General features: G+C 41.3%; 2 long non-coding RNA genes across 2 annotated transcripts in view; both read right to left on the reverse strand.

Annotated features, from left to right (window-relative positions):
* The window catches only part of LOC144692970 (uncharacterized), a 114906-nt gene that overhangs the window by 43167 nt on the left and 49999 nt on the right, over window positions 1-21740 (reverse strand). The window lies entirely within an intron of this gene.
* On the reverse strand, window positions 10503-16632 carry LOC144692971 (uncharacterized). The gene is made up of 3 exons (XR_013579435.1): window positions 16443-16632; window positions 12678-12733; window positions 10503-11553 (listed from the first exon to the last, which is right to left on the reverse strand). It is a non-coding gene; the product is annotated as an uncharacterized LOC144692971 (long non-coding RNA).

The raw sequence follows: 21740 nt of genomic DNA on the forward strand, positions 1-21740 counted from the left end.
TCTCCTGCCTGCTCCCCATATCCTTTGATTCCCTGAGAGACCAAAAATCAGTCTTAAATATATTCAAGGATGTCCAGGTGACCCCTCGCTGATGCACTGTGGCATCTGAAGCTCAGACTCCAGCTCATTAACTCTGAGTTGAAGCTCCTCGAGCGGCAGACGTCTCCTGCAGATGTGGTTGCCATTGGATAGCATTGGTGTTCACCAGCTCCGACACGCTACACAGGAACATAGGAGCATAGAAAGCAGGTGTAGGCCATTTGGTCTCTTGAGCCTGCTCCACCATTCAACTAGATTGCCAAGTTAACACTTCCCTTGTTGCACTCAAACCATGTCACCTCCAATCTGTGCTCTCACTCTGTGCAATTGCAAAACCTGTCTGCTTTTATACTTTTCCCTCACCTGGTTGAAAATAATTAGTTTGTAACGCTGGTATTAATTTTCTGACATAGTGGTTATTTTTCATTTTTTGATCATCTGCTTCAATAAACTCTCTTCAGAAGTTGGAGACTGTATTTCTTTCAAAGATTCCAAATCAGTTTACTTCAACGAGACAGGCTTCAAATTCCCTCCAAACACAGTGAACAGGACTTTGAAAATTTATACAACTGCCAGCTAAAGTTAAGAATATGCAAATCTGACATGAACAAGTGACATGCTGGAGAATGAATTCCTCTTAGGACGGTTGCATAAAATGGATGAAAGTGAACAGCCGCTAACATTTCACCTGATTTTCTTTTCCAGTGAAGTTGATTCACTATCACCCATTTTGTGCTATCACCCAAGATGAATTTACACCCCAGCATGTTTGTATTTTAAGTGAATGGTTAAAGTTGTCAATCAAACTATCATTGTATTAATTAAATTTGGAAATTGGTTTCTGGGATAACAGGTGAGGGGAGAAAGGTTTCGCCTCATATGTCCCATTCCAATTAAAGAAGCCAACACCAAGTTAAATCTTGGACAAAAATGTTTCATTTTTAGCACCATCTTCATGTGAATGACTTGGCTTTCCTCTTTTCATATGTTGTGTATTTCTAGTACTTTTGTTTTCACTTTCATTTCCCAGCATTTGTGTTGCTTTTTATTTGAGAGAATAAAAAAAGCCTTCTCATGTAGCCTCCCAAACCAGGATTGCCAATTTGCAGTCAAAGGGCCAGCCACATGTCGTCCCAGAGTTCTGGCAGTGCAGCTGACACTATTTAGCCACAATTCTTACTTGTTGATTTGTATTGTCTTGAGTTTTGCAGACTTGGAGGTTTGGGAAGGCCTTTTCTTGCTGTCATTATCTCATTAATAAATCACAAATTAGATCATCTAAACACATTCCTATCGATGACTTGAAATATATGCAAGTTAATGGCATAATTGATTTGAATTTTAAATGAGCCTGTCAAAACTCTCCTACCTCCAAGGGGGATCCTCTTGGTTTGTGCCCTTCCTCCTTGCCTCTTACCCTCTCCCAGATTTACCAGTGGCTCTGGCAGAGGTCTAAGCTGACCAAAACTCAAACAACCTGGACAAGTGAGATGCCCAGTGGGTTTCCAGAGCTCACTGGATTTATTCCAATGAAGCTCAAGGATAAATATAGGATGATCCTCAGAGGATTATCTTCTAGCGAGTGAGCCTATTTCATGCCCGATATTGTACTCTATCAGATTTAGATCTCCTAACGGCCTTTGTTTTTGGGCCTCCCTATGTTATCATACACTTTTGTCAAAAACTTTGCGCATTCATTTTCAAGAAATTAGTGTATTTGAATTAGTCCTCTAGGAAGGTCTTCCATGAGTGCCATTTCCCATTCTAACTGTGTGCCTGGTAAGTACGAAAGAGACCAATTCAGATTGATCTGAAATGGTTTGACTTTCCAGTATGCAGACAGTACTGACAATGAATAACATATCAAAGCTGTTAGATGTTATCCCTGTAAGAAAACTGAGCAAAAGTCAACAGGAGAACAAAATTAGGAATTACAGTACCATCTGCAGATGAAATCAATAGTTCTTGCTTTATTATTTTTTGCTGAGTCAAATTTCCCTTGACAAAAACAGAGAAACCTTTCCCCTTTGATAGCTTCCTGCCTCCACGAAAACATCCCCCCTACACAGCGACTGTCACAACAGCAGTACTGGTAATCTAATACGGCTGCTGGTGATTGTCCCTTTGAAATCTCCATTATTAAGCTGCTAGAATCTAATTACTAGACAATTTGCCCTCTCACAGCCCTGTGACAGCAGGAGACTGTGTACTGAAGCTAATGCTTTATTTGGAAGCCACGTGAATTCATTTTTTTGGTTGCTATACAAACACTGCTCTGTAGACACTTAAAGCATTGTCCTTGCAAAAATATTCCACCTTGATTTCTTTCAAATGCTCACTTTCCCCTGAAGATTTTTCCCTCTAAATTTCTTTGCTGCTGTAGGCAGGGACCTGTGACAGGACACGATTCTCCTCCTGCAAGCTTCCCTCTGGTACCTTAGCACCCAGCTAATCCTCGTGAGTGAGTCTCAAAGTAATTTTTGGCAAGGTAAGGAAAGAGTTTGCCTTTAAAAAAGCACCTTTCATGACTTCAGAACCTACCAAAGTGCTTTATAGTCAATTCTGAACATTTGACATGTAACCGCTGTTGTAATGGAGAAAACATGGCTACCAATTTGTGCACACAAAGGTCCCACAAACAGTAATGAAATAAAATAGAGTAATCAGTCCTTTTTTAGTGATGTTGTTTGAGGGGTTACCCCTCCACAGGGTGACCTGTAACTGCAGCTGAACCTAGGTAGGCCAGGGGTTAGGGCTGGGTTTGGGGTGCTCTAAGTCTTTCTTCAGGGTTGATTAGCTCAGTTGACTGAACAGCTGGTCTCTGATGTAGAGTGATACCAACAGTGTGGGTTCAATTCCTGCACTGGCTGAGGTCATGCATGAAGGCCCTGCCTTCTTAACCTCACCCCTTGCCTGAGGTATGGTGACCCTCAGGTTAAACTCACCACCAGTTGTCTCTCTAATGAGAGAGCAGCCTCTGGGGCTATGGTGACTTTCACTTTCACCTGCAGTGCTCCACTATGCCACATCCAGGCAGCTACCTTGATCCACACTGCCTACAGGGACTGGAGGCCAACTGAAACTCCCAGTCAGCCTCTGATAAGTGGGCATTGACTGGATCAATTGGCTACCCTGTCTCATGGGCTGGCAGCCCTGCTGAGCTCCCATCTCCCCTCTGGGAAATGTCCCAGGGATGGATAGAGCCAGCTGGCAGTGCTATTTTTAGAGTCTGCCCACCTATTGCCCCAGCAGGGCCTAAAAATGCATCCCTCACTATCTCGTAGATATTCCTCAAAACAACCATCAGTTCAGAAAGGTGAGGCCCATACAGATTTTTCTAAAAACACAAACACGGTCAATGGCATGTTTTCCTGAATCCAAATTACCCGAGATTTCATTGTCCCCGTGGAAATGGTAACCACCTAATACTTTCATTGGATTGCTTCAGGATTCCAGAAGACAGTGATGGTGCAGCTCAACTTAACAGACAGGAAGAAAGCTGACCTGATGGGTCTCTGTGTAAATAAACAATTAACAGCTCAACAAAATAGACTCAAACTCAAATATTTTTAAGAACATATATTTTTTCCAGTCTGGAATAGTGAAGCTTGTGAACATAAGGTGCTCCACCTTAACGCTGCGATCCACTAAAGTAGAACTAAGAAACTCAAATGAAATAACAATTTTATGTTAGTGGATGAAATAACCTTAAGAAGTAATCAATATTGTTAAAATAATCTATGTATGTATCATGTCCATACTCTCCTGTGTGTGGTCCCTCAGTACAAGTAAATCTAAATGAGACATCCTTTGACCATGGGTTTGTCCGCCAGAAATTAGGAGTCTCAGTTTTAGATAATAGGGAGAGAATAATATTATCACTGACTGATTTAGGGGTGCTCACTCCAAATAATGTTTTTGCTATGGTGTCCAAACAGCATCCATCTTTAAGTGTTTTACTTTATCACACCACATGTCTTTCATTATCAAAAGCAATCTGCAAAATTTAAATCAAAGTGTCATACACATATTATTTTTTTCCCTTGGGGAGTGAGCAATGCAGTAAGTTGGAATGTTATCCTTTCAAGTCTCAGCTTGGCTCAGTTGGCAGCACAGGCCTGAATCAGAAGGTTGTAAGTTCAAACCTCGCGCCGGGAGCTGTGGACATAATCTAGGCCAACACGTTTTAAGCAGTGCTGAGAGATGAGTTGCCTTCCAAGTGCACCATTAGCTGATTTGGTGAGTTTACAGTATTCTACAGTGCGATTTGAAGATGTTCAGCGAGTTCTTTTGGTGTCCAGGCCAGCATTTCTTCCTCAACCATCATTACCAGAAACAGAAACAAAAATTGCTGGAAAAACTCAGCGGGTCTGGCAGCATCGGTGGAGAGAAAGACAGAGTTAACGTTTTGAGTTCGTATGACTCTTCTTCAGAGCTAAAGAGAAGTAAAAATGTGGTGGAATGTGTACTGTTTAAGGTGGGGTGGGACAGGTGACGCTGGATTGAAGGTCAGTGATAGGTGGAGGCAAAGGAGAGATAGCAAAAGATGTCATAAACAAAAGGTCGAAGGGATGTTGATGGTGGTGATGCTGGCTAAAGGAGATGCTAATGGTGACATTAAGAGTAGAAAGCAGGATGAGCAAGTGACAGATGGCCCTAGTGGGGGTGGGTGGAGGGAGGGGACTGTGTGGGGAAAAAGATCAAAGTAGGCTAAAAGGTGGGGATAAAACAATGACTGGAAATACATTTTCAAAATAATAGTAGAAAGAGGTGGGAAAAAAATATATATAAAAATTAAATATTTGAAAAAAGGGGGTCAAAAAGGGGTGAAAATGGAGGAGAGAGTTCATGATCTGAAGTTGTTGAACTCAATGTTAAGTCTGGAAGGCCAGAATTAGATGAATGCAGAGGGTTGCAGGCTGGAGGAGATTACAGAGATATTATGGGGTGAGGCCATGGAGGTATTTGAAAACAAGGATGAAATTTGTAAAATCAAGACGTTGCTTGACCGGGAGCCGATGTAGGTCAATGAGTACAAATGTGGTAGGGGAATGGGACTTGGTGTGAGTTAAGATGCAGGCAGTGGGATTTTGTATGACCTCAAGTTTAGGGAGGGTAGAATGTGGGAGACCAGGCAGGGGTGCTTTGGAATAGTCAAATCTAGAGAATAACAAAGGCATGAATGAGGGTTTCAGCAGTAAATGAGGTGTGACAGCAGCGAAGTCGGGCAATATTATGGGTGTTGAAATAGGTGGTCATAGTGATGGCGTGAATATGTGGCTGGAAGCTCACCTTGTGGTCAAATGCGACACCAATGTTGCAATCAGACTGGTTTAGTCTCCGACTGTAGCCAGGGAGAGGGATGGATTTAATAGTGAGGAAACAGAGGAAAGAAAGTAATTCTAGAATTGGGGGGGTTAGCAGCTGGAAAACTATGGGAAGAAGAAAAGGCTAAGGGGAGTTTGGGACCCACAATGTTGAGGTCTTTGGAAGGAATTAATTAAAACAGAATAGAGCGGATTGTGTCTTGACTTTAGCACAGTGAGAATACAGAAATGATGACCAGTATGTGATTGTAGATTAGGAGAAACATGGGAGAAAAGGTCAGACAAGCACTCAACACAAGTGCATTGATAAAAGATATTGACACAAGATAGGTTCAACATGCAAGGCATTTAAGATGAGAGGGGAAACAAGTGAAATGAGTTGGAACAGTTCAAATTTAGCTCTTAATGAACATAGACACAAACTGGCAACAAATTGATCACTTAGACAGGCATGAGAAATGGTAATGTGACTGATACAACATGTTGGGGGGGTCTTAGGGTAGGGTGTCTGGCTGATCCAGGAGTGTTTGTGACTGACACTTGGTACCAAGAATGGAAGTGTTTCAGTTCCCAGACATCAAATTCTTCACTTTAATGAAAACACACACAAACATACAACCCACCATAATAAATGTAAACACAGTATGAAACAAGTGGACATTTATATGTTAATGGGTAAATCAGTGTTTATAATAGAAAAATGTTTGGTACAGTAGGAAGATTTCCTCACTGAACGCTGGATAGTAATGTCATAAACATGCTTCTCATAAATGTGTTTTGATTTAGTTGCCCTCGAAACACCAAGAAAACCTTCCCGGATAAGTTGATGTACTCTTAGAAACAAGTACAATGTAACAACAAGAATTAATATCTTTAAAATGCATTTGCCCACTTTCACTTCCTCAGTGGGGTCTTTGAATGACACCAGAAATAAGTTTTAAAGTAGCCTCTCTTCCCATTCCTCTCTAGTCTCGCATTATCTTCCTGACAATGTACATTGCACAGGCAGGTACAACAGGCCCACAATCATGTTACGGGCAGTATTGAATGGGACCAGCTGCAGCATTTGTATCTTGCTTATAATGTGCTAGGAACCCTACATTTGTGTGTCAGAATGATGTGTTCCTTCTTTAAGTGTGCATGCCACTGGTGAATGTTGCGCCCATACACTATGCATGTGCTGTCACGTAGGAATTGTGATCGTTGGATGAATAGTTGTCACTCGTGAAGTATTAATATTCGTGCTTCTGCAGTGATTGAAGAGTCAATGCAAATCAAAGGTCCAGTTTCATTCTTATTTACTGCTAGCTGAATGGTAAGTAGAGAAAATTGGTAGAAGCTGGGAGAAAAACCACCATTTAGACAAATTATGAAAATGGAAGAAGGGAATAAAGATGAAAATGAAGGGAATAAAATGATTGAAATAAAACGAGGGATTTTGTGAATAATGTGGGGAGGGGGTGGTCCTGAGGAGGAGACAGTGAAAAAGAGAGATCATGAGAAAAAGTGGAGAAACACATTTAGAAAATTGGATGTAGGTCTTCAAAAATAAAAAATAAAAGACATTGGGAAAATAAAAGGAAGCATTTCAAGAAAAATTAAGAGAAAGGCCTGGGGGGAAAAATAGGAGAATAGATATACATGGATAAAAGATTGGTTATCCAAAAATACACAACCACACAAAAACAGGGAGAGAGAGAGAGAGAGAGAAAGGCAGATTATGATATTAAAACTTAACTTGAGACACTTGTACTGCAATGCTCCATTCATTATTTATCATTTTTTTACTGTATTTTTATCTGTCTGTCTAGATTTTTTATTTTCATCTCTCCTCCTCTGTCTTCCTCTCCTTCCCTGTTGCTTCCCTCTTATGTCAACTTGGCACTCATGTTTAAAATGATTGGCAACAGTCATCAGGGTGTGAGCTGAAGGTAGAAAGAAGAGAAGGATCGAAAACAAGGGATAAAGAAGCTCCTAGAGGTGAAAGGGAGAAAGGAAAAATAAAGCAAGCTGGGAGAACTAAGCAGCAATGATCCAAGCAGTGTAAGGGAGGGCTGACATAAACAACGTAGAAAAGACACAGATTGAGGCAAGTTGGAACAGAGGAAAGATTCTAAAAAAAAAATTAACAGCCTGGAACGTAGGCGGGACAGATTGCTCATGGAAGGGAAAAGAGATTGGACAGGTTAGAAACAGTATACAGGAGGGTTGTTATATGCAGTATTCCAGTAGGAGTACTCAGAGCTGAAGGGATCCAATCACCATCTGTGAAGTAAGTGGGGCTGGCTCCTCTTCTTTCTATGTTTGAAATCAGTGAAATAGCAGCACACCCATATATTTACATTCCACAGGAATGCAGTCAAACAGAAGGGGAAGCTTTTCTGGGAGCCAAATGTCCTTTGGAAATGTACAGCCCTGGCTGACAATCAGAGCACAAGCAAGTCAAATTCTAATGTACTCAGTCTCAGGGAATTTCTCATGCACTATTTACTCTGAAGCTACTTGATGCAATGAATCTACAGGGAACTTGGCCAATAAACACTGGCCCTGCTGCACAATTTCAAAGTCAGGTGTGGAATGGTGCCCAAATATGAACCATTGTAATCTTGCACAAGACAGAAAATCTTGCTTATGATTTAAGATGGTTAAAGCCATATTGGTCCACTGAGGTTCATATTATGAGTGCTTAAGCAATCACGGAGCTTTATAATTATAAACTAGAACAGCTTCCAGCAAGATAATCTTCAAATAAGACACTTCAAGCTCACCACAGCACAATATAATAAAACTAATCAATCTGGGCTTCGTAGCTCATGGTAGATTTCGCATTTGACTAGAAGTAAAAATTGCATTGCACTAACTGGAATGAGCATTGAATTGTTTTAGCCTTAGAAAAATGCATAGACTGATTAAAACAAGTGTTCTACAGCGGCTAACATTCTATAATTAACTCATAGTGATCGAGGTAATTTTTGTCTCTTTTCCGAAGATAGTGAGCTATGGTGAGATATGGCTCCACTGGAAACAGCAGCCACTGCCCTGATCAACATGCTTCAAGGACAAGTGAAGCAGCTGGCTATTTGACTGTGAAGCACCAAAGCTGAGTCTGATCCTGTTCTCATCCAATGTTCACACCTGTATGGCTTTCAACAGGGCACCATGGTAAAATGACAAGGGCCAGGAAGACTGTGTTTCCACCCTCATCACCCATAATCCAGGGTCACTGAGACCAGCTGTAGCCCCCCTACTGACCTCCCAACTGAAATTGGTTAACTGAGCACAGAGCAGAGATAGTTGCTCAAAACCACTCGGGACATGCATCTACCATTGAATCATTGCAAGCATCCTTGGAGCGGCGCTTTTGGCACCCTACAGGCTAAAGCATAACAAGAACAACAACTTTGTTTTATTACAAATATTGTGTGTGAGCTATACATTTATGTGACTATTAAAATACACGTGTTTTTAAATAGTCGTTTGGTAGTAGAGAACTTACGTATTGCTGAAAAAAAGAGACACATCAAAGCTTCAACTTACGTCTTTTTTTCAGCAATGCATGTATTTTTATTGAAATAGTAGCTGTGGATATTAGAGGGTATCTGAAGACATAGTAACTTTCGGAAGCAGGAAAAACCTAATTAATCAAGCAAATCATTCCTCCTTAATTGATCTCGATCCATCTCTCCACCTTCTCATCAGGGGATAAGGATTCTTCCTTATGTTCATTATGTGTAACAACACTGCAATTGATGTGTTCTCCATAAAATCAAAATGAGAACATTTTTATGATGCAATTTACATTTGTTGCTACACACAAGCACCAGAGGAATATTTATTCCTATCCTCCTCAAGCTCTTATCTCTCCAAAAACATTTATTGTGTCTGCCTCAATGAGCTTCCTTGGTAAACTTGGGCACAAATATATTACACAGACAGAGGAAAGAAAGATGTACATTGATGGAGCATCTTTACACCCTCCTGGTAAACCTTTGGTGGGTAACAATCGTTTTAGCAACAGTGCAAAGTACTGGTATTTGGCATCATTACTTTTGCAAGGAATGTTGATACATGATGGGCCATCGTGTTTGGAACTTTGAAACTTTGGAGGGTTCACCTTCACTCTGTTGCTGGCAAGAGGGAGGTTGATGTCACAATCTGAGCTGTGGTGGATGTGGGTGTGGAGAAAACTTGACAGATTGTGCCTTCTCTTGATGACCAAGTCTAATTGGTGCCAAGTCTAATTGGTGCCAATATCCAGACATTGGTTGATGCCATGATACTTGTAGCAATTTCTGCATTTAAAGAAAATGTTGGTGACGTAGAGTTCATTCAGCACCTTGCTGTGTGGCTCTGAAACGTAGACAGCTTACAGCTATTGAGAAAAGAAGCTCAACAATTTCCATCTTCATTATCTGTGGTGGATTGTGGGTATACCCTGGCAGGACAAACTCACAACTGCAGCAGTCCTCTCAAAACAAAGCTCCCAAGTTTGTTAGCACTCATCAGGCAGAGGTGGCTTCCTTGGCTCAGGCACATGTGCAGGGTGGAAGACAATCACACACCCAAGGGCTCTCTGCATGGCGAGGTAGCCAGAGCCAGATGACCAGTAGGACACCAAAAGCACCACTCCAAGGATGCTTGCAAGCGTGACATGAAGGATATAGACATCACTTACTGCGCCTGGGGGTCACTAGCTGATGACAGAGGAAAATGGTGACACCTCCTGTGGGCTGGAATGCACCACCATGATGAGTGGTTACAGGAGCTTGGCAGCAGATGTCAACACCGGAAATAAAACAAGTCGCATCAACACTCGGTAGCTTCATGTGCGTCACTTGTGGCAGAACCTGCCTCTCGAGAATTGGCCTCTTCAGCCATCACCAAGGATGCACCATATGAAGACGCCCCATCTGAAATACTTTTGTTTGCTGTGTACCCACAATCTTTCATAGTCAGAAAAGACCAGAAAAAAAAAATCACATCCTCAGGACATCCCAAAATGCTTTACAGGCAATTAAATACTTTTCCGAAATGCAGTCACTTTGTAATGTAGGAAACACAGCAGCCAGTTTGCACTCAGGAAGCTCCCGCAAAGTGCAATGTGATAATGACCAGATCATTTTTTTTTTTGGTAATGTTGGTTGAGGGGTAAATATTGCTCAGGACACTAGAGAGAATTCCTCTGCTCTTTGAATAATCCCATGGAGTTTTCTTTACATTTTTCTGACAGAGCACTTTGGGTGAAAGAGCTCTATCTAACTTCTTCAAAAAATAAAAGCAAAATACAGTGGATGCTGGAGGACTGAAATAAAAGCAGAAAGTGCTGGAAAAATGGAATCAGAAACAGAGTTAACTTTTCGAATCCAATTTGACTCTTCTTCAGAACTAACTTCTTAATGTTGGCTTTAATGTTCATTCTTCTTCAGTGCTGACATTCAGTATTATTCTGGTATGCATTTTCCTTCTTCTTTTCATTTAAGTTTTCAGATTGTATTCATTTTTTGTCCCAAAATAATTCCAGTTACTTTATGCTCAGTGCTGTTCCTTATAATGTTAATGCCTGCCGTACGTGCCATGCTCTGAACACATTTAGTAAACATTTCAGTTGTCCAACAACATCAAGAAAATAATAAGTCAAGCACAAAATAAAGCAGAGCATTTCAGCATTTTCTTATTTTGTGCAAATATAACTGGCAGCATTCCCACTGGAACATTCCCTGGCAAACAACTACCCTACCAATATAATGAAAGCAAAATACTGCGGATGCTGGAAATCTGAGACAAAAACAAAAATTGCTGGAAAAACACAGCAGGTCTGACAGCATCTGTGGAGAGAAAGACAGGGCTAATGTTTCGAGTCCATATGACTCTTCTTCAGAACTACCCTACCAATCCCTCCAACCCCCACTTCCTGGGTTAGGCAGAAGTGCAAGTTGTAGCATTCCTGTGCTTTTTGGTTTCTTTTCCTTTTCAGCTGCTGCACTTTCGCTTTTCTTCATTGTCACCTCCCTCTGTTTAGTGAACTGCCAATCATTTCCCTATCCAAATACCAGAATCATACATCCAGGAATATAACACCTACCTCATGCACCTTTAAGGTGAACGATAAAATCCTGAGTCTATGGGGGACAACTTTGACTTCAGTCAATAGTGTGGTACGAGTGATATTGATGCAGGCATCCATTAACTTCAATAGAAAGGAAAATTATTGCCCATTGAGTCAATATTGTCCATTTTAAACTATCACCCAAAGTCCAAATCCATCACAGCATTCACCGTGTGTGGGTGAGGCTTTGTGATTCTTGAACAAAACTTTTATGAATCCATCATGGTCCCTCATGGGACAGAATTTGTAGTTTATAATGTCATAACTTGTAAATGCTGATATTTTTACTCTTTGATGTCTTTATTCTACCATTTAATAATATCTGTATAAATTGAGCACTAATTTGGTTAAATAATATCACAGCCAGGAGCTATTTTTAAAATTGGTGTTGAGATACCACTTCCCAGCTACACAATCAGGAAGGGTCTAATTCTGCATTCATATTGTACTGGTAGAACAGGCACAGCACCTCAGAATGTGATATATGTCATGCAATGAGAACAGGAAACTGGCTGGGCAGTAATTGGCTGTGAGCTAAGAGAAAGGGTATTTTATGAACACAGGGCAATGAAAAATAGTCTCCTCTGTGAATCAATCCTAAGCTTGCATTCTTTCACTCTACATATTAGTTAGCGGAATGTGGAAATGGTAAGCATATATCCAAATATTGGTAATCCAAAATTAGCATGTATAGTGAAGAACGGAGCAGAAAATATCAAAAAGACATTGAATGGTTGGACAGACAAATGACAACTGCAGCCCAATGGAGGAAAGTATGAAGTAGTACACTTTGGACATACGAGTGGAGGGGGAAATCACATAAATAAGAAAATTTGGGGTGGCAGATTTAGGGTTCCGGGTGCAGAGGTCATGAAAAGAAATTGCAGGTACAATAGTGATCAAAAGGCTAATGTATTCACAGAATCACAGAATTGTTATGGTGCAGGAGGCGGACATTCAGCCCATCGTGTCTGCACTGGCTCCCCAAATGAGCATTATGACTTAATGCCATTCTCCTGCCTTTTCCCTGTATCCTTGCACATTTTATATTCAAATAATCATCCAATGCCCTCTTGAATGCCTTCTGGGCTTTATCACTAGAGGTAGAGAACATAAAAGTAGGGAAGTACTAGAGTGCGGATCAGACATAATATGAAATGCTATGTTCAGTTTTGAGCAACGAATCTTAAGAAGTATATACTGACCTTGCAGAAAGCACAGTCGCAATTCAACAGGACGATATCTAGGATGGAGAGCTGAGCTATAAAGAGGGATTGGATGAATCTGAGTTACATTCTCTGGAGCTGATAAGATTGCGGGATAGTTGGACTGTGGCGTAGAAAAGAGAATATGAAGGTAAAAATGAAAATGCTCATGCTCTTAGTAGGGGAATCCAGACATAATCTGAGTAAAGCTACAAGCCAATCCAATATTTGTGACACCTTGGTTTACTTTGCACCAGGAGGACATAGCTGGCAATAGACATGCTCAAAGGTGAGATAGATCATTATTTAGGAAGTAACAGTATTAATGGAGCTGGAGAAGTTAGGGTAATTAGGATAAAGATGTTAGAAGATAGAGCTTCTATGACTAAGAAAATGGCTGAATCAAATGGCCTACTCTGGGTCCTATATACACAGAAAAAAGTTAACCTAGAATGTTTATTTCTCCAAAGTCCATGTTTAGTATTAATTGAAAAATGTATCTAACCCTAGGGTTTTTAGACTATACACAGAGCATGGGAGTTAATGTTTCTTGATGAAATCTCTAACTAAAATATCCTTTTTCTCAAACCCAAGTCCTTGTGAAAAAGAACTATTCAACCCACCTAACCAAATTTCCCACATTGCATATACGATCTGGTCTATTAGGCATCCATTTAACCCAATTAATTCCCCAAAGAAAGGTTCTACAAATCCTCTTTTCTGAAAGAAAACAAAAACTTGCATTCATATTGCACTTTTCAAAACCACTGGATGCCTCGAAGCACTTAACAGACAACACAGTACTTTAGAGAATATTCATTGTTGTAATGTAGGAAACAGAGCAGCCAATCTGCACACAGCAAACTCCCACAAGCAGCATTGTGATAATGACCAGATAATCAGATTTTGTGATGTTGATTGAGGGATAAACGTTGGTCAGGACACCAGGAATAACTCCTCTGCTCTTCTTTCAAATATTGCCATGGGATATTTTATGTCCACCTGAGGGGGCAGACCTCTCACCTCATCTAAAAAATGGCACCTTTCTTAGGATTGATCTGATACCAGTCTAACTTTCACGGGTTGGTCTGTGTATTATCACATTTTCTGTAAGAAGGGCAGACTCAGACATAATATGTGAAGGCAGCAGAACAGAAAAGAATGTGAAACAGAAGTCCACTATTGAATAAACGTAGTTTCATAGTCAGCAGCAGGTTCAAAAGTTTAAAGCTTGATTAACATGGAGCCGATAATTAGAGAAAGCAAGCACCAATCCAATGAAAGATTGGAATGATGAGAACTTCAGAACAGCTTCTCTGGTAAAACAGAAGGGACAGCCTTTGACTTGTAACCAAAATGCATATGACATTGGCAGAGTAGATGCAGTGCCTTCCTGAAGCTGGTATAGGAGGACCAAACCAATTTTAAATGCTGGAGAGCAGTCGGCACCAACTAGTGCTGGTAACTACAGAGGGCAGAAAATTAACTGGCTCCCCAAGCCATGATATCAGACCTGGGACGGAGATGGAGGCGATTCTTGAGGGGGAGTCTGGTCTTGCCCAGGCTGGCAGTGGAACATAATATTTTGTGTGAACCCAGGAGGAGGAAGCTTGCTCCTCTTGGTCCCACAAAAGGAAAAAAAAATGACCAACTGTTGAGCGTCCTCCAGCAGTCCTGAATGATTAGGTCACTCAATACCTGGTCAAAATGGAAGAAGTATGAGCAGTGCACCCTCTGTTCTATTTGTAACTGAAAATTGAAATTGCAGCAGCATAGAGGCGGTCATATGGTGCAGTGGGTAGTGTCCCTGCCTCTGAGCTAGAAGCCCCAGGTTCAAGTCCCACTTCAGGACTTGATGGCCAAGGAAGGTGTGTTCATAACTCAGCCAAGCAGGGTAAGTACCAACTTGTAAACCCTTCCAACATGGGCCAGTGGCAGATGGTAAGAGTGGGATTGATTCCTGCTCAGCTATGTGATGGAAAGAAATTGATGCCTCTACATTCCTATCCATAACTCCAGGCTACAACATGCATGTAAACTTTGTAAAAGTTGCTACAGCAACTTGGATTCCTTAGTGATGGGGCAGCTGGCTGGTGCTAATAGCTTGTGATTTGACACCTTTCCTGGCTGGGAGCAAATTCAGGACCTGTCTATGGTGGTGATCATGGTGCTGTAGTTAGACCTGCCTTTGGGCAGGGAACTCAAGAAGAGGAAAGGGTGAGGATTTTCATATTTAAGAAGCTTCTTGCCTAAAGTAGGCTGGAGTTCTCTTTGTTCGTTGAGATCCCGCCTGAAAATCACATGAATTCAATGTCGATGATGTGGCAAAGGTGTCTTGCTCTAACCCATCCTATTTTCAATGGGCATTTGGGCAGCACGGCTCATTTTGGGCAGAAGTTGAAGGATTCTGTGGGATTCACTGCTCTCTGACAGAGGCTGGTTTCCCCCTCTTCACGTCAAATTCCTCTGCGTGTGTTATTTGAATGCAGTTGCTAACCTGTTGATTCCAAACAGATTAAGGGATGGTTAAAGTAAACACATAAAAGAATCATGATAATCAATGGACTACCAGGAGAGAAATTTAAAAATGTGATGATGTGTTGAAACAGATAAGATGGAAGTGACCAGATACACGAAAAAGAGTGGGAACAAATGAGAATGAACAAGAGATTCAGAAAAGAAAGTGTAACACCTGCCAAACTTCACTATACTGGGCATTAGTCCAACTGAGCAGGTGAGAAGTATTCTTGTTAGTTACTGTGTCTTGAATAAAAATGGTTGCGTTTAAACGGGGCTGAAGTCGCTCCACGACTATTTCCACGCAAAGCTAATGTCACCTACTCCCCCAGTTTTACCAGACTATTTAAGGAATCGTTTTCAAAGTTCCTTTATGGCATCGTCTGCTCGTAAAGTGGCACCTCAGAGATCCCCATGAGGTTACGAACTCCTTTGCAAGGGAGCGAGTGCAAAGATGCCCTCCGGGTAAATGGAGAGAAATAATTTGAATGACTTAACTTATTCTAACTCAGCCAAGTTTACTCAGCGCAATAAAGACACACCGAGACTGCTCGTAACACCCTCCTCCAGAGCATGGCACCGTGTAATTTGACTCCATCTGAGTTCATCGGAAAGACAGCTCTGGCAAAATCCGACACATTCAGGGCGCGATGAGCGGTCTGGAAGAGTTAAGTTGCACTTCGTGGGTTGGTGAGATCAGTAAGTGGGCGTTTTCACATTTCAGACTTGTGAGTCCACGAGTGCCTGAACTTGCATTCAGTTCCCAAGAACTCAACAGGTCTCTCTCCCCCTCCTCCCCGCCCCCTTCAGAAGAGTAAAGTGGATCCCTGTGTGTGTGCAGCAAGCGACCAGATACCGGGATACTCATTCAGGTAAGCGTTTTATCCTGAAATGACTCGCAGTTGTAAATTGGCATAACTGAGGCAGAGGGAATGCCGACCATTGTATTCTGCGCTGGATAAAGCTGCAGGCGCATTCTTCATTCACAAAGTATTAAGCCGAGTTACTTTAGAAGTCAGCTACGCTCTCAGTCTTTACGTTGAAACCCCGCCGAGCTTGCTGTGAGACACGTAGTGGAGTCGAGATGAAGTCGCGCATTCTGTACACATTTCTAAGCACTTTAGTTAAGTTTACACCTATGCGATCATAAGATCAGAACATTTAGTACTGACTGTAATTATCATGGACATGCAGTGTGACAATGGGGACATTTCAGGGGCTTTTGTTGAAAGTGGTAGATTCACTCACTCCCCCTTTTCAACTGCCCTCTGTTTCCTTATGCGTTCTGTCTTCCTCACTCGTGTCTTCTTCTCGTGTGATCTCCTATCCATCTGTATCACGCCAATCCATTCACATGGAATGATTATCATTTATTTCAGGTTCCGATTTCTCTTCCAATAGCTGCACTCGCACCATGGTAAAGTCACCGAATACGTTATCGAATGAATTGCTGGCTGGAATCACAGGGCGTGTCATATGTGTGTGCATGTGTGTCGCTGTCTGTGTGTATATCTGCATGCGTGTCTGTGTGCACATGTATGTGCCTGTGTCTCTGTGTGCGTGTGTTTGTGTGTCCCTGTGTCTCTGTGTCTGTCTCTTTTGTGTGGCTGTATGTGTGGCTGCATGTGTTGTCTGTGTCTATGTGTGTGTCTGTGTGTGTGCCTGTGTGTCTGTATGAGTGTGTCTGTGTGTGTGCCTATGTGTCTGTATGAGTGTGTCTGCGTGTGAGTCTGTGTGTCTGTATGAGTGTGTCTGCGTGTGAGTCTGTGTGTCTGTATGAGTGTGCCTGTGTATATCTGCGTAAGGAAGAGACAGGCTAGTTTTTCAGGTGCACTCTTTTCCCAGGACGTTTCTAGCCAAGCGTCTACACCTGAAGCTACTAATCATCTTTTTTCCCAGATGTTGCGGGGCCTGCCGTCTATTTCCAGCACTTCTTCCCGTTTTTTATCCCGGATTTCAAAGCTTATGTCCTTTTTAAAAAAATCCTTGTCTGTAAAATGCATCGACTGCGGAAGTTCTGTCAACGCAATTTTCATTTTCTGCGGCTAAAATTAAACCACGGAGGTATAAGAGGAGTTCTTGGTTGCAAAAGACATACAAAAATAGAATTACCTAAAAAAAAAAGTTGTCAGACAACTGTTACCTAACTTCTATTTTGTGAGTGGAATAGCACCCAAAGTCTTATGCCCAGGAAGGAGTTAGATCACTTAAATAAGCAGACGCATTAAACTATTATAAACTGTTGCATAAATGAATGTTTAAACGGTTATGTGTCGGCTTCTGTAATATCTATTTAGACAAATCCGGACCTCGAAATGAGCCCATGTGCCGGGGGTAAGGAAACAAATGTTTCAATTAAGAAAAAAAGTTAGATTTTTTTTAGCATTCTTCTACAGAAACTTTATTTTTGCCAAAGGTTAAGCCCTTTAGACCCGCAGTGAGTAAATGCTGGGGGGAAAAAGTCTTCAGTACTGGTCCCAGATGTCCAGTAGAGTCCAAGAACATATGAACACTAAGTACTTTTTTAAAGTTCCCTTATTAATATGACCTTTCATCCACTGAGTCCATTTGTTAAATCACTAAGAAGAACGTGGCCTACGACGGGAATTAATCTTTCAGTCTGTATTAGATGCGGGCCACAGCACTGACAAATGCCATTATAACTGTTAACTGAACAGGCCAGGACTCTTGGATTTTTTTTTAATGGGGTGACCTGATAGAGGACTTTACAGTTATGGAGGGGTTTGATAGGGTAGACAGAAAAAAATGTTTCCAAATATAGGGAAGTGCAAAACTGGGGGTCACTAAGAAATCCAGGGCAAATCTCTTTATTCCGAAAGAATAATATCGTTAATGTGGAGCTTGATGCGCGAGAAAGGAACGGGCGGATATGTTGTTGAATTCGATGAAGGGGGAGGGAAGCATAAATAGCTGAATAGCCCAAGATGGACCGAATGGTCTGTTTCTGTGGTGTTAATTGTACATAATTTAATGTAAGATCATCGGTGGTGTTAAGATCATTTGTGGTGTTAATTGTATATAATTTAATGTAAGATCATCGGTTTAGCCAGTGGAACACACATTAACATATTTTAAAAGAATGATGCGTGCAGTGACAGGAGAAGAAAACACAAACTCCCCGGTGACAGAAAACAAATAAACTGACTTACAATGAAACCCAAAGAGGAAACCACATTTACAAAATAAATCCAGTCTAATAAATATTAACACGAGACACAGCCGAAAGTCTTGAAATAAGAGAAACTGAAACTTCCAGAGAGAATTCACTTCGTCTGCACCGAAGTTGACTTATAAACCAAAAAAAAATTCAAATCCAAAATTTCAAGGCCTGCCTATATTGCGTTTGTGTTGATAATTTTGTATTCGCGGGTTTAAAATGGGCTTGAACAACTGGTACTTTGCTAAGTAAGTATGCTTATTGACCCATGATGACAATTTTAGACTAAATGCAAAATGCTTCACCATTTGACGGATAGGTGTCATTTTATTTTTTAAATGTTTAAAACCCCCTGCAACCTTCAAACTTATTTTATTAAAACATTTTGATTCTGTACTTGCCCACGATGCCACAATAGTGAAAGACGAAATCCGATATTGCCTGATTTGCTTTAACAAGTGACTTAAAGTATTTCTCCCTACTACCTTTCCTCTTTGACCCGCGTAACAGCTTAGATTATTCCAGTCTGTACATAAAACTATGTAAGCCTGTAGTATACATGCAGTCTTAATGGGTTGGCTGGATGACACTGGCAGTTTGAGAGGCTGTTGGGAGAGATATATCATGCCCGTCGTGTGCTGTCCTTTTGTGGGTTTTTTTTTGACTCATCATGTGTGAAGCCTCCTGGCATGTGGAGACAATTTAATGACCACAGAACTCCTCCAGTATGCGCTGGCCTGACGATTACTGTGTTGAAATGCTGCTGTTTTCCTTTCCACCATTCATTGTTGTTTACTTGTTTATTCATCTGACCGACAGAAGCGACACATTCCAAAAGCAATATCGGGTGCTGCTTCCTTGAAACTATGTTTGGAATCTCACCAGATTATTCCCCATCCCTTCTCTCTCTCTCTTAAACACACACACATTTTATTTGTAATTCTTTCAGACGCTTGTACACTTTGACAGACCTTGTCGTTTCTCTTTGACACATTAAACTACAAGTCATGGCCAACTGTAAAATGTTCTATCGATCCTCATTCTCAGCAGTTCATCCTGTCAGCGCACTTAGCTCAGATAGTTGGCAGCGAGAGCTATTACATTCGAGCCATTTGTCTCGCAGTGAATCTGAGACTGGCTGTGAACTTCCACAACGTTCTGCAGCCTGCGCTGAAGATAGCGAAACGCATAAGAAAGAGTGCTTTAAGCATTAATTCAGCAGCTGGTAGGCATAAATAGGCGATACTCTTAGTCTCTGACTGTGGGCTGGCTGAAGGTGATGTTCTGTATCCCGCTGATGCCTGGCATTTCGTACATTCAGCAGAAACTGCAGCCAACACTTCCTGCAGCTACATCAGTGTGTAACATGAGGTGACAGCCTGGGTGTCCTTGTTTTATTTTACAATAGTTAGATTGTTCAGTAAAATACATTTCACATGTACAAGCCTTTTTTTTTGTGTTTTCCCATTAATTGAGCAATTGGGTTTCTGATATTGTACATCTTAAACTTTCAAAGATGTATTAGTTTTAGAAAATAGTTACCAGAAATTTAATGCATTAACCCTATTCATTGGCACAAACCTATATTCACAAATACACATCAGAAGCATTATACTAGTTGTGTAGCCAGCATACCGTACGAGATATGTACACGGCTGCTGTCATCCATCTAAGGTGTTAGACGTTGCTTCGTTGTCAATGCAGCCTGTCCCACTCTCTAATATCAAAACTTTTGCTATTGTGGGCGCATAGTTTCCCAGGATTAGAGCGTTGCATGTGTAGGAGTTGAAAATGAGACATAAATGAATCATTTCGTATCATAACAGATGGAAACGCTTCAGCTATAACTGGTCCATAATACAGGTTGAAGCAAGTACAGTATCAATGCGATTGGTTCATGCACAGATTTGCATGACATTCATACAATAGCAGTGATGTCAACTCATTAATGACCTGAATGGGTTAAATCTGATTAGTAAGTGGTTTTGTTCATTGCAAAGCTTTAGAATGTGCAGTTTGAAAATAATATTTATCCACTCATGCGAATGATTATAAAACATTAAAGTCATGCAGCAGATGTATTGGCGCACATTTCTGTCAACTCAGTTTCATTGCCACGATCCAACAAGACCCAGTGAGATTGAATCCAAACAATATGCTGCTAAAATTGCAGGAGGGCTTCCATTGGTCTTCTACTCATAATATCAGTGGGAGACTAGCAGGGGATTCAGTTACATCCAGCCTATGCCATCTCTGTGAGTTTCTGGATTGCTTCATAAAGATTGGACTGCATATCTGCCTCTTATAGGGCACATGCCTCAGCTCCTGATCCTAAGCTGGGAGTCATGACTCATGGCCTTGGAAGGTGGTATTGGTGGTTGGAAGTACTCTGTGTTACATCAGGCATACCGGCCTTACCAAGATTGTTTACAAGCCCCACCAATAGGCTTCACCAGCAGTCTGAACCCTCTGATGAAGGGGGAAAAAAACACCTTAATTGCCTGTATCTTCTCATGTGCAGGGAACAATCTGAGCAGCACTGGGGTTGGAGATGGGAGGTTTGAATAATACCTCCCCACAGGCGGGTAGGCCATAACATTTCAGTGTTTTATGATGCAGGTAGGTGTCAAAGAAGTGCCCGAAGAGCCAGTTCCATACGAGTGAAGTGCGTTCCCACTAGCCCTATAATCCTATGTGAAAATCAATGTTGGAAGGCACTGATGGTCATGATCTTTACAACCATTTGAAAAATGCCTGTAAAATTTCAAAATGGTGTATACATACTTAAAGGATTATTAAGGGATAGCGTAGGAGATAACGTTATACCTTGACTTCAGTGGTAAGGAAGATCATGTGGGTTACATAAAGGGTGACTGATATGCTACTGTCCACTTTGTACTCCATGTCAAGGTTGAATTTCCTCCTTGTGTCTGGGTGTTTTGACAGATTTTTCCTCTTCCTGAATGGATTGGATTGCGTGGGTACAGCAACCAGATGAGTTGCACGCCTGGAAGGGAATCGCCCAATTTTCCATTCATTCAGTTACATGGACGGACTCTCTGATTTGTGCAAACCCCTTTCTTCAGATTTTCCTCTGTGCTGTGCTCACACGCCCAGAGACAGGAACAGGGAAAATGTGCCCTCAATGCAGCTGATGTGATCATGAGAATTTCAGCAGAATATACAACTTTTTTTTTCAAAAGAAAACTATTTATTTCTGCCACTTGATGTGTGGGAATTTAGTACAGGGTAATGGTACACTTTGCATTTTAAACACAATACTGTGTGCCTCAGGTCAGGTCAGCTTTGACTTAAAAGGCCTCCCATGACTAGAGATGCCTGAGGCAGGTGAAGCACATACTTCTGTC

Source organism: Cetorhinus maximus, chromosome 18, assembly GCF_964194155.1.
Source record: "Cetorhinus maximus chromosome 18, sCetMax3.hap1.1, whole genome shotgun sequence".
Lineage (NCBI taxonomy): Eukaryota > Metazoa > Chordata > Chondrichthyes > Lamniformes > Cetorhinidae > Cetorhinus > Cetorhinus maximus.